This window comes from Dermochelys coriacea, chromosome 8 (genome assembly GCF_009764565.3).
Source record: "Dermochelys coriacea isolate rDerCor1 chromosome 8, rDerCor1.pri.v4, whole genome shotgun sequence".
In the NCBI taxonomy this organism is placed as follows: Eukaryota; Metazoa; Chordata; order Testudines; family Dermochelyidae; genus Dermochelys; species Dermochelys coriacea.
Genome location: NC_050075.1, coordinates 64959552 through 64974022, shown reverse-complemented (window position 1 = coordinate 64974022; position 14471 = coordinate 64959552).

Here is a 14471-nt window from a genome sequence, read left to right as displayed (position 1 = left end):
CTCTGATTAAGTAGCAAATAGGAATATTATGCAAAATTTTATACACTCATACGGTTCATACACACACAATCCAGTAGTGCTTTTACTAATTCTGTGCATATACAAAAGTCAAGCAACTGCTGCTTATAGAATACACGAGTGTCATATTTTAGTACCATTTTCATGGTGGTCTGTCCTTTTTACATTGATTATCCCTCATTTTATGGTAGCAAAAGTCAATTCAAACTTTGAATCTTCCCTGAGGAATGTTAACACTTATTATGAGTACATGACCCAACCAGTATTATTATAAAACACCTGGAAAATGTTACATTGGAGTATTATTTAATATACTCCAAGGCACTTACAGGACATGACTGCATGTGGAATTTCATGCTGACTTGCAAGCTTATTATCTCACTGAAAGTACTAGGTGCTTTTATGAAGGATGTGCTGAGACTAAATTACCTGATCTATGCAGATTTCTGCAAGTCCCTTTTCCCCCAATATTTGATTTACCCATGGTGCAGACTTCTCCAAGAGGCTACTGTGTTTTCATTTCACTCCTGGAAATATGGAAATTATTGCTTAGTACTCTGCTCCACAAACTGTTAACCTGACTAAAACAAAGCTCTCCAATGAAATGAAAAATAATGCAGATTACAAAAGGGAGATGATCCCACTAATTGGTATTAAACGGACATAGCTTTAACAAGCTATTCAATTAAAATTCACTGGTAAATCTATACAGTTACCATTCAACAATACATGTAAACAAAAGCAAAATATGTATAGCAAATTCAACAGAACATAACTTACTACGTATCACAAGTTAAACATTTTTCTATGTACATATAATATATATATAAATTATAATATATAAATGTATATTATATGCCTCTCGAAAAACCTAGATATTACATAGATATTATATAGGTAGGTAGACAGAAACTAACAAAAGAGAGACAATGTAAATTTTATTCAACAATGCTGCGCACATGCCTTCACTGAGTAAACACTTTTCTTTCCTCTGTTGTTTTGCAGTGTCTTTTATTGCATCATGTGTGAAATTAGATTGCAATGTCTTTGAGGAACAGACCATTTTTGCATTATGGACTCAGTTCTGCAAAGTGCTGAGCATTCTGACTGGAACTGGATGGCAAACAATTGTTATGTTGCATGAGAGTTTAAGATTTCAAACTTTTTCCCTTCCAATATCTGGACAAAAAGCCAAAGTTTCTAAAATTTCTTCGAAAGGATGATCCAAAAAAAATGGATTGGATCAACTGAAAATATTTTGTTCTGATAAAAAATTAAAATTAAACTTTTTTTACTACAAATTAATTAAAATTTCAGAGTTAAAAGTCATTTTAAACTAAAAATAAAAATTTTCATTTCAACAATTTTGAACTTTTTTTTTTCTCCAAGAAATTTTGATGCAGGAATTTTACTGAAACCAACCCTTTCACATGAACAGTATAGATTTTGTCAAGTTAGCATTTTCTGAAGAAAAACGTTTTTATTGGAAAACTCCCAACCAGCTGTAATTCTGATCCTTAAGAACATATGTGATATTAAGCAAGAGCTTTGGGGACCAGCCCTTTTATGCTTTATGGGCTGAGCATTCTAACAAGAGCTGGCTGGCAAATAGTTTTCCTGTGCTTCAGCCCCCAACTAAAACCTCTCCAACGTGTCATCAAGGATCTACAACCTATCCTGAAGGACGACCCATCACTCTCACAGATCTTGGGAGACAGGCCAGTCCTTGCTTACAGACAGACCCCCAATCTGAAGCAAATACTCACCAGCAACCACACACCACACAACAGAACCACTAACCCAGGAACCTATCCTTGCAACAAAGCCCGTTGCCAACTCTGTCCACATATCTATTCAGGGGATACCATCATAGGGCCTAATCACATCAGCCACACTATCAGAGGCTCATTCACCTGCGCATCTACCAATGTGATATATGGCATCATGTGCCAGCAATGCCCCTCTGCCATGTACATTGGTCAAAGTGGACAGTCTCTACGTAAAAGAATGAATGGACACAAATCAGACGTCAAGAATTATAACATTCAAAAACCAGTTGGAGAACACTTCAATCTCTCTGGTCACTCGATCACAGACCTAAGAGTGGCTATCCTTCAACAAAAAAGCTTCAAAAACAGACTCCAACGATAGACTGCTGAATTGGAATTAATTTGCAAACTGGATACAATTAATTTAGGCTTGAATAGAGACTGGGAATGGATGAGTCATTACACAAAGTAAAACTATTTCCCCATGGTATTTCTCTCCCCCACCCCACCCCCCACTGTTCCTCTGATATTCTTGTTAACTGCTGGAATTAGCCTACCTTGCTTGTCACCATGAAAGGTTTTCCTCCTTCCCCCCCCCCACCCCCGCTGCTGGTGATGGCTTATCTTAAGTGATCACTCTCCTTACAGTGTGTATGATAAACCCATTGTTTCATGTTCTCTGTGTGTGTGTATATAAATCTCTCCTCTGTTTTTTCCACCAAATGCATCCGATGAAGTGAGCTGTAGCTCACGAAAGCTTATGCTCTAATAAATTTGTTAGTCTCTAAGGTGCCACAAGAACTCCTTTTCTTTGTGCTATGAGAGTCTTCGAGATTTCCAATTTTTGAATTTAAACAGATGAGCAATCCCAAAAGTCAATGGGATTGCCCCATGCTTAAAATTAAGCACATGCTTAAGTGCCTTGCCTGATTAGGGTCAGATTGCTCAGCACATTGCAGGGCTGGGCTGTATCAGTACTTTCAGGTGTCTAGCACACTTTGGGGGCACTATAAAATAACTACTGTTATTACTGCTGTCCATACACTATTGTGGTCCATACACTGCAGGATCTCTCCACTAACCCTTATTTCCCTCCTAAGACAATTATTCTTAACTCACATTGTCCTATATTGAGGGTCTCTAATCACCTCTGGTGTTACTTTATAGCCTACATATTCCTGGCTCCTCATGTGCAGGGGAATGAATTTTACATCTTACTAGTGGTTTGCCAGCTTGTAGCTGGCAGTAAAGCATGTTTAATAAATGAAATAATGGCAATTTATACCATCTTAACACATTTAAAAACATTTCTTCTCATATTAGTTTCAGTGTGGTGGAAGTTAGCTATTGTTAGGGTGACCAGATGTCCCATTTTTGGGGACTTTTTCTTATAGAGGCACCTATTACCCCCCACCCCTTGTCCCGTTTTTTCACAGTTGCTATCTGGTAACCCTAGCTATTGTTTCATATTAACTTGTAACTGTTCTGTTTGAGTGCTGTGGGAAATATTTTTTGTAGCACAACCTTCCACTATTTTTTACCAAATGGCTTTTCCATTAGTGATTAAACTATGTGGTAAGTAAATTCACATTCAGCACTTCTTTTTATTCCAAAACAAATTTTATGTCTATAATGTTCCTTAAATATCCATTGGAGCCACCCACACAAAATGGTCTGAAACAAGAATTTACCCCAAGATATCGTGACTAGGCCTGGCCAAATAATTTGTAACATTTGTTCAATGCATAGCACTTATTGTTCTTTTGGCACACAAATATTCTACAATGTTCATTCAAATTCCCTGTTTGATCCCACAAACATTGATGCCTGTGAATGTGTATGCTAGAAGCTAGAATATTCACAAAAAATGAAATCAAAGAGTTTGGACTCAGGGAATTCGCTTTAGAAAAAATAAACTAATATTTGCAGAAAATTATTTTTTCTTATTCACTCTACATTAGTTTTGACTATGATGATTCATTTATAATCTTGGATACTTCTAAAGTAGATTGTAATGCCTCTTTATCGATGTTAAGGTGTCAATAATCCAAGTATTAATCAATTCTTACATGTTCAAGGGTAAACAATCTTTATGGGGACCTATCCTGTTTCTGTTGAAGTCAATGGGAGTTTTGCCATTGACTTTGAAAGTGCAGGATTGGGTTCATAATCTTGTCAATTATGTGAATGTTAAATTCATAATGAATAAATATTTTTTTAAAGTCTCTCCATAAAGAATGCCAATTTTTTCCAATACACACACCTGGCTTCTAATAGTGTCTCCAGATCTGTATTTACACAGCCTGAAGCTAGAGGAATATTGAAATTGCAATATATGTTAAGACAATAGCTTATCTTGTCCAGTATCATGTTTCTGAAGGTTTATATCCCTCACTCGTCCCCCTAATGGTTAGTTATACAATCACATGTATAAGGGAAGTTTTACCTAATCTGAGGTATTTAGCAGTTGGCTTGAGTCTAAGGCTATGTCTACACTAGCGAGTTTAGAGTGGCCCAGCTGTACCAATCCAGCTGCACCACTGTAAGATCTCTCATGTAGCCACTCTATGCTGATGGGAGAGAGCTCTCCTGTCGGCATAATTAAACCACCCTCAATGAGTGGCAGTAGCTATGTTGATGGGAGAAGCTATCCCATTGACATAGTGCTGTGCACGCTACCACTTATTCTGGTATGATTTATGTTCCTCACGGGGGTGGAATATTCACACCCCTGAGTGACATAAATTTTGCCAACATAATTGGTAGTGTAGAAATGGCCTCAGTGTGAGAATTTAGATTTTTTTTTAATCCTACCCAGTGTAGCTGCAGGTGTGATTCATAAAAATGCCTAATCCATTGTGAATCCTTCTAAACTATTTATATCAGTAATATTTTGTAGCCCAAAGTGCCACAGTTCAGTTCTGCATATATTACAATTTTATTATTTATTATTTGCATTACTGCAATGCCTAGTAGGCCTAGTCATGGACCAGGACCCCATTGTGCTAGGCGCAGTACTAACACAGAAAAAAAGGCAGTCCCTTTCCCAAGAGCTTTACACCTGAAGTATGAGACAACAGATGGATACAGACAGAGGAGCACAAGAAAACATTGGTCAGCACACCAGCAGCCTAACCATTGTCAAGGTTGTTTTAGGCATTATGGCAAAGGAGAGTTTTCAGGAGGGTTTGGAAGGAGGATAATGAGGTGGCTTTGTGGAGCTGTATGGGAAGCACCTCCCAAGTATGAAGGGCAGCACAGGAGGAAGCACAAAGGAACTTGTTTGAAATTTTAGCAAGCAGGCAGTGGAGGCTGGCATCATGGGCCAATCAAAGGCAGGAGTCGACATCTCGATAGTGTAAGAGAGACAATAGGTAGGGTAGGGATGGACCATTAAGGGCCCTGAAAGCGAAGACAAGCACGTCTTGTCTAATGTGATAGAGAAAGAGGAACTAGTGGAGAGATGCAAAGGAAGGAGTGGCATGGTCAAAGTGACAGACTAGGAAAATGATCTTAGCAACAGCATTCTGAAAAGTATGGCAAGATTGCATTTGTCAACACCAGAGAGAAGGATGTTGCAATAATCAAGTTGCAAGTTGAGAGCTTGGACGATAGTGTTAACTGTGTGGAAGGATAGGAAAAGCCATATCTCAGAGATGTTATGCAGAAAGAATTGGCAAGATATAGACACAGCATGAATGTGAGGACCTAGAGAGGTCTGAGTTGCAGATGATGTCCAGGTTATGGGCCTGAGTGACAGACAGGATAGTTGCATTGTCTACGATGACAGAGAAAGGAGGTAACCATTTTAGTCACGTTTAGCTTGGACTGTTGGTTAGACATCCATGGAGAGATGTCAGAGAGACAGGCTGAGATTTTAGTTTGGATAGAGTAGAGAGGTAGATCTGTGTGTCAGCAGCATGGAGATGGAATGTGTTTGCAGATGAGATTACCCAGCAATGAAGTGTAAAGGGAGAAGAGAAGGGAACCAAGGATAAAGACATGTGGAACATCCACAGAAAGTTGGAGGGGGGATAAGGAGGATCCTCCAAAAGACATGCTGGAAACATGTATCGATAGATATAGCCTAAAGTTTCTACTATGGTTGTGAGTCCTGTCCATGTGTCAGTTTTTTGTTTGTCTTGCTGAGTTAAATAACCAGGATAATTGTTCTCTTCCACTGTTACAAGGCTGAAATCAATCCAATTTCATCTCCATATTCAACCTAGATATATTATTGTGGTGACTATTTTAAAAGTCGAATAAAATTTTAATTACAAAAGGCATTTTTACTCTGAGGGCTATGATTTGATGTGTTTAACCCACAGTGTTATTTTAAAGTAGATTTGCATGTGAGGAAATAATGTGCATGTTACCAATGATGCTTTTTATCAGAAGCAACTAGATTTTCACCCTACAGGGAATGTCAGTGTGAAATTGCCAGACCAGCAGCAATAACCATGGCTCAAATCCAACGCTTTAACCCACCCAAAGCTGCTGTTTTGCCAGAACAGACAGAGATCTGTGTGAATGGGGGCACACTTTGTGCAGCTGGGAGGCTCAGAACTGCACCCTAGCTTGTTTCTTATTAGAGAATGAACATATGCTAATGTCCACAAAAGAGCAATTACATGATAATCCTAAGTGTCTGTTTCTGCTAGTGCAACCCACTTGCTCAAGGATTTCCTTTCCGGACAGTTGGCCTGATTCTGATACCCAGTGTAAGTGTAACACGTGGCACCCTGAATGATCCCAGTGATAACAATAAGGTGGTGAATCTGTCCCAATGTAAATTTGCTGTAAGGGAATTCCCTACACAACTCCTATGGGTTTCTTGGGAATAGCCCTTAAATTTTTTTTTCTCGTTATGTGGAGAGTCATTGTGAGACAAACTTCTTGGGCCAGATTCTAAAATGTTTAAATTAGTGTCTCAACGGAAGTCAATGGAGCTACACCATTTACACCTGCTGAGAATTTGGCCCCTCTTCTGTTAGCATTTTAACCTTGCACCCTACTATCTCTCTGTCAGTTACCATGGTGAGCTAGTTAGTCTGTTGTATCCAGCATCTGATATCAGATACAATTGACATGGAGGGAGGAGCAGGTAGAGGAATAAGGAACAGGGAACCAGATTACAAAAACTGAGAAGTTGCAGAGTAGTATCCGTGTCAGTCTGTATTTGCAAAAAGAAAAGAAGTACTTGTGGCACCTTAGAGACTAACAAATTTATTTGAGAATAAGCTTTCGTGAGCTACAGCTCACTTCATCGGATGCATTCAGTGGAAAATACAGTGGGGAGATTTATATACACAGAGAACAGAAACAATGGGTGTTATCATACACCTGTAAGGAGAGTGATCACTTAAAATGAGCTATTACAAGCAGGGCGGGGCGGGGGGGGGAAGAAAACCTTTTGTAGTGATAATCAAGGGGGCCATTTCCAACAGTTGACAAGAATGTCTGAGGAACAGTGGGAGGTGGGGAGGAGGAAATAACATGGGGAAATAGTTTTACTTTGTGTAATGACCCATCCACTCCCAATCTCTATTCAAGCCTAAGTTAATTGTATCCAGTTTGCAAATTAATTCCAATTCAGCAGTCTCTCATTGGAGTCTGTTTTTGAAGTGGTTTTTTTTTTTTTTTTTTTTTGAAGAATAGCCACTCTTAGGTCTGTAATCGAGTGACCAGAGAGATTGAAGTGTTCTCCGACTGGTTTTTGAATGTTATAATTCTTGACGTCTGATTTGTGTCCATTTATTCTTTTACGTAGAGACTGTCCAGTTTGACCAATGTACATGGCAGAGGGGCATTGCTGGCACATGATGGCATATATCACATTGGTAGATGCGCAGGTGAATGAGCCTCTGATAGTGTGGCTGATGTGATTAGGCCCTATGATGGTGTCCCCTGAATAGATGTGATCATAGAATATCAGGGTTGGAAGGGACCTCAGAAGGTCATGTGGACACAGTTGACAATGGGCTTTGTTGCAAGGATAGATTCCTGGGTTAGTGGTTCTGTTGTGTAGTGTGTGGTTGCTGGTGAGTATTTGCTTCAGGTTGGGGGGCTGTCTGTAAGCAAGGACTGGCTTGACTGAGTGCTGGTAGCATAGGGTCTGAGGAGAGAGTGTACATAACCAGACAATCCTGCTGCCAATGCCTGAGATGATGGGACGTCCAGGATTCCCAGGTTTATGGATCTTGGGTAGCAGATAGAATACCCCAAGTCGGGGTTCCAGGGGTGTGTCTGTTCAGATTTGGTTTTGTGCTTTTTCAGGGAGTTTCTTGAGCAAATCGTGGAGTTTCTTTTGGTAACCCTCAGTGGGATCAGAGAGTAATGGCTTGTAGAAAGTGGTGTTGGAGAGCTGCCTTGTAGCCTCTTGTTCATATTCCGACCTATTCATGATGACAACAGCAACTCCTTTGTCAACCTTTTTGATTATGATGTCAGAGTTGTTTCTGAGGCTGTGGATGGCATTGTGTTTTGCACGGCTGAGGTTATGGGGCAAGTGATGCTGCTTTTCCACAATTTCAGCCTGTGCACATCGGAGGAAACACTCTATGTAGAAGTCCAGTCTGTTGTTTCAAGAATAATCACAGTTTGGGGTTTTTTTGGTGGGTTTTTTGGAGATCATGCATGCTGCATGAAAAGCTGTTTGTAAGTTTCAAGACTTCCTTGGGCTGCAATCTCTGAACAGTTATGTTTTCTCTAACACACAATGCCAGCAATGGAACTGAGTGGGATATTTCAAATTGGAGAATTTCAAAGGGACTTTACTTGACATACCCCAAAAATAAACACACTACAAACTGAATAATAAATCAGCAAACTGCTCCCTTTTTAGTTACTTGCAAATATTTTCTAAACTTTTGTTTTTGAAATGTTTAGCATTGCACCTGAAAAATAGTGTGGTCATGTTTTTTCAGGTTTCAATGAATACATTTTAGATCTCATAATTTAAAACTTGCACTACTCCCACCCCAGCCCATCAGTACCTATGCATTGTGCAGCACATTGCTGCCCTTACAAGATCACAGGGGACTGTTTGGTACTTCCTATGATCAGTAACTCCATTCATTATTAGTAGCATTTATTTGGTGCCCATCACCAAGGTACTTGGAGCCTCAAAAGGCACAAGCTAAGACATTCAAGGTCTCAGTAAGAAAGTGCAGATTGCATGTTCCATATAGATTTTAGCATTAAGATTTGATGCTCTAACATCTGTTGGAACTAGGAATGATTTTAAAATGTATGGGAGCAACTCCCCAGGGAGATAAAGGTGTGGATATAACAAATAGAGATAGTCATGTTGAGAGTTGTTGATATTTGTCACACCTTTAATTAATCTAGTATTTTAATATCACTATAATACAATGCTTTGCAAAATGTAGTGCACTTGTTTGAGACTGGATTAGTATAACCTTTATATTTTACTGCATGAGAACAGCATTCATTTGTATCTTTAGACATGCTCTTCAGTGGCTAATAAAGGTGTTATATTCACAAGGAAATGTGGTCCTGTATGAAGCCATGTGAACAACCCACTGCCAAACACTAAGGTCAGTCACTTTAGAGTACTACATTGTTAGTTTTCTTTATGACCAGAAAATACACTCTTTGTCCTGCTTTAGAAAAGGAGATGTATGTTTCTTATCATTTATCAATCTTGAGGTAGTTTGTCTTACCCAAACATTGAGACGCAACTCAATATTCCAGGAAATCTTGCAAAATGTCTATGTTGCATTTAAAATGGCAAAAAGCAAGATTAGATGCATGCTAGTTACAGTAATGTGTCATTAAAATTCAAAGCACTGAAAAAAAGCGGTAGGTTGGTTTAAATCTGAACATGCAAGTATCAAGTTTAATGAGTCTCTTTGTTCTCTCTGGGCCCTATGACCTGTTCTAGCCCTTTTTCTTTCTGCCTTGTAAACTTCAGGTCCATGGAAGGTGAAGATCAGTTTCATGGTGTGTGCAATATAAACAAGCATGTCTGCGTTTATGTTATATTGCCTCCCTTCCATTTTGCTGGCATGAGAGTGGAGTCTTGCAGAGTTCTAAGAGCAATAAAGTTCAAAAGTCAACCAATCTGGCACTGGAGTAGGTTGTTATGATGGCTTGTGCAGAGAAGATCTCCGTGTATGCACAAGCATTCATTGACTTTTTTAGACTGCTGCTAAAGTTCAGACCTGAGCCTGAGTTTGGGGAACTGGAAGAGTATTCTGAGTATGACGTGCAAAGGAACACAGTGGGGAAATTTCCTCCAGTGCAGAAGCTGATGCATAGCTCTACACACTATTAGAGAAATGACTTAAGTAAGTAATGCAAGGGACAGTGTGTAGACATCTGACCTGGAGCTACTTTCAAAAAGCAAGAAAAATGATGTTTAATGTCATTAGACACCCAAATATGGTTGAAAGCCCATAGAATGTGGGCTTTTGTGAAAAACCTATCAAAGATATGTGTATGACCCTCATTAGTATAGTATCTGAACACCTTGTAATATGTAATGTATTTATCCGCACAACACTTCTGTGAGGCAGGGGAGTGCCATTTTACAGATGGGGAACTGAGGCACTGAGAGCTAAATGACTTGCCCAAGGTCAGACAAGAAGTCTGTGGTACAGAAGGCACTTATCTCCCAGATCCTGAGCCTAACCACTAGACCATCTCACCAAAATCCCAGCCTATATTTTAAGTGGCAACCATAAAAATGTGAATGCTAGTCAGGTATCTACCATTAATATTAAAAACATAATTCTAATATTTGAACAAATTCCATTTTGAAAGACTGGAAGCCTTATTTGATTCATTTATAATTCGCTAGTCAGAGGAAGTACAGTAGAACCTCAGAGTACCGGATACCGAGTTACAAACTGACCGGTCAACCATATCACATTTGGAACTGGAAGTGCACAGTCAGGCAGCAGCAGAGACACACACAAAAGAAGGGGAGGGGAGAGGGGAAGGAAATACAGTACAGTACTGTGTTAAACAAACTACAAAAAAAAAATAAAGGGAAAGTTTAAAAAAGGATTTGACAAGGTAAGGAAACTGTTTCCATGCTTGTTTCATTTAAATTAAGAGATTTAAAAGCAGCATGTTTCTTTTGCATATTAAAGTTTCAAAGCTGTATTAAGTCTATGTTCAGTTGTAAACTTTTGAAAGAACAAAGATAACATTTTGTTCAGAATTACAAACAACCTCCATTCCTAAGGCGTTCACAACTCTGAGATTCTACTGAAGAATCCATTTACACAAGCCAGAAAACTTTAGTAAAGATTAGGGCTTTTAAGCGTGATTAATCACGTGATTAATCACACTGTTAAACAATGATAGAATATCATTTATTTAAATATTTTTGGATGCTTTCTATATTTTCAAATATATTGATTTCAATTACAACACAGAATACAAAGTGTACAGTGCTCACTTTATATTTATTTTTATTACAAGTATTTGCACTGTATAAAAACAAAAGAAATAGTATTTTGCAATTCACCTAATACAAGTACTGTAGTGCAATCTCTTTATCATGAAAGTTGAACTTACAAATGTAGAATTATGTACAAAATAAAGTCCATTCAAAAATAAATAATTTAAGATTTTAGAGCCTGCAAGTCCACTCAGTCCTACTTCTTGTTCAGCCAGTCGCTCAGACAAACAAGTTTGTTTACATTTGCAGGAGATAATGCTGCCCGCTTCTTGTTTACAATGTACCTGAAAGTGAGAACAGGCGTTCTCATGGCACTGTCGTAGCCAGCATTGCAAGATATTTACATGCCAGTTGTGCTAAAGATTCATATGTCCCTTCATGCTTCAAACACCATTCCAGGAGACATGCGTCCATGCTGATGATGGATTCTACTCAATAACAATCCAAAGCAGCGTGGACCGATGCATGTTCATTTTTATTATCCGAGTCTGATGCCACCAGCAGAAGGTTGATTTTCTTTTTTGGTGGTTCAGGTTCTGTAGTTTCCGCATCAGAGTGTTGCTCTTTTAAGACTTCTGAAAGCATACTCCAGACCCCGTCCCGATCAGATTTTGGAAAGCACTTCAGATTCTTAAATCTTGGGTCAAGTGCTGTAGCTATCTTTAGAAATCTTACATTGGTACCTTCTTTGTGTTTTGTCAAATCTGCAGTGAAAAAGTGTTCTTAAAATGAACCACATGTGCTGGGTCATCATCTGAGACTGCTGTAACTTGAAATATATGGCAGAATGTGGGTAAAACAGAGCAGGGGACATACAATTCTCCCCCACGAGTAGAGTCACAAATTTAATTAACGCATTTTTTTTAACAAGCATCATCAGCATGGAAGCATGTCCTCTGGAATGGTGGCCGAAGCACAAAGGGGCAAACAAATGTTTAGCATATCTGGCACGTAAATACCTTGCAATGCCAGCTACAAAAGTAGGAGCATTGCCAGCAGATAGAGGTAAGTGATTATTCCCCTCTATTTAGCACTGATGAGGCCACATCTGGAGTACTGCATCCAGTTTTGGGCCCCCCACTACAGAAAGGATGTGGACAAATTGGAGCAAGTCTAGCGGAGGGCAATGAAAATCATTAGGGGGCTAGGGCACATGATTTATGAGGAGAGGCTGAAGGAACTGGGATTATTTAGTCTGCAGAAGAGAAGAGTTAGGGGGGATTTGATAGCAGCCTTCAACTACCTCAAGGGGGGTTCCAAAGAGGATGGAGCTAGGCTGTTCTCCATGGTTGTAGTCTCAAGTTGCAGTGTGGGAAGTCTAGGTTGGATATTAGGAAAACTATTTCACTAGGAGGGTGGTGAAGCACTGGAATGAGTTACCTAGAGAGGTGGTGAAATCTCCATCCTTAGAGGTTTTTAAGGCCTAGCTTGACAAAGCTCTGGCCAGGATGATTTAGTTGGGGCTGGTCCTGCTTTGAGCGGGGGATTGGACTAGATGACCTCCTAAGGTCTCTTCCAACCCTAATCTTCTATGATTCTAAGAAGGGGGCAGCATTATCTTCTGTAAATGTAAACAAACTTTTTGTCTTAGCAATTGGCTGAACAAGAAGGAGGACTGAGTGGACTTGTAAGCTCTGAAGTTTGACATTGTTTTGTTTTTGAACACTTTTTTTTTTAGTTACAACATAGAATACAATGTATATGGAAACGTAGAAAAACATCCAAAATATATAATAAATTTCAATTGGTATTCTATTCTTTAACAGTGCAATTAAAACTACGATTAATCGTGATTAATTTTTTTGAGTTAATCATGTGAGTTAACTGTGATTAATTGACAGCTCTACTAAAGATCAATTTGGATGAATGCTTTAAAACTAATAAGTTATTTGATTAAGTTTGCTTTTACTCTTCTATTTGCCAATTTGTCTAAAATAGGCTACAAAAATCTCAGTTTACTCATCATTTGAAACCATTCACAGAATAATTTTGCAAAACTTTCTTAGTCAGCTTCTTTGCCGGTCATTGTTTTGTTATGTCAAGTATTGACATCTGAAGTTATTATTACATGTGTATTGATATAGCACTTATGTTCCATACAGGGGTGCTCACCGAGCCTGACATCCTGCATAACATGCCATAGAGCTTTCAATTCCTAGTTGAACTACAGCATATTTTTTAAACAAAACATCTAATTTTAAACATTGCCAGTGATGGAGAGTCCAACACAAACCTTGGAAAGTTGTTCTAATGGTTAATTACTCTCACTGTGAAACATTTGCACCTTATTTCCAGTCTGTGTTTGCCTAGCTTCAGTTGCCAACAATGGGATTTTGTTGCATCTTTGTCTGCTAGATTGAAAAGCCTATTATCAAATACTTGTTCCCCATGTAGGTACGGTATTTATAACCTGTGATCAAGCCACCCCATTGGATTAGGGACTGTGCATTGGCAAAGTGATTCCTCCCCCAGTCTGGTTTTCCCATGTAGATCACATGGTCTGTTGGTAGCTGAGTGTAGCATTTAGAATTAGTTTTCCAGAGCAAATACTCACAATTACAAATCTGAAATTCATTTTCTTCAAATATTTTGCAATATTTGCTCAAAATCTGCCATTTCTGTGAACACACTGAAGTAAATTTGTTTGCATATTTGAATAAAATTTTCACTAAACCTGAAGTAAGGTTAAGTCATATTCTGGACTACTCCATCAAGTAAACTTTTTGAATAATCCATTAGTGGACATTTCTTATCTGTTCCTCTTACAGATAAAGCTCCCAGAGGCAACCCTAATGAATTCTAGATACTCCCCTGTGCCTAACTTTTCATCTTATTTTTGCTTCTTCTCCAGTAAGAGCTATACTTTAACCTGTGGTGGGTAGATAAGGATACATGAGTATAATCCATCTTTCTGACAGAAGGCAAGAATATGTCTTATTAAATGAGAATGCTGCCCCCTACTGGGTTAAAAAGGTACATAATAGTAATAAAAAAAATCCCATCAGGATTGTGTCTAGAATCATTAACTGAAGAAGAAAAGGAGTACTTGTGGCACCTTAGAGACTAACACATTTATTTGAGCATAAGCTTTCATGAGCTACAGCTCACTTCATCGGATGCATTTGGTGGAAAATACAGTGGGGAGATTTATATACACACACAGAGAACATGAAACAATGGGTTTTATCATACACACTCAAAGGAGAGTGATCACTTAAGATGAGCCATCACCAGCAGTGGGGGGGGGAAGG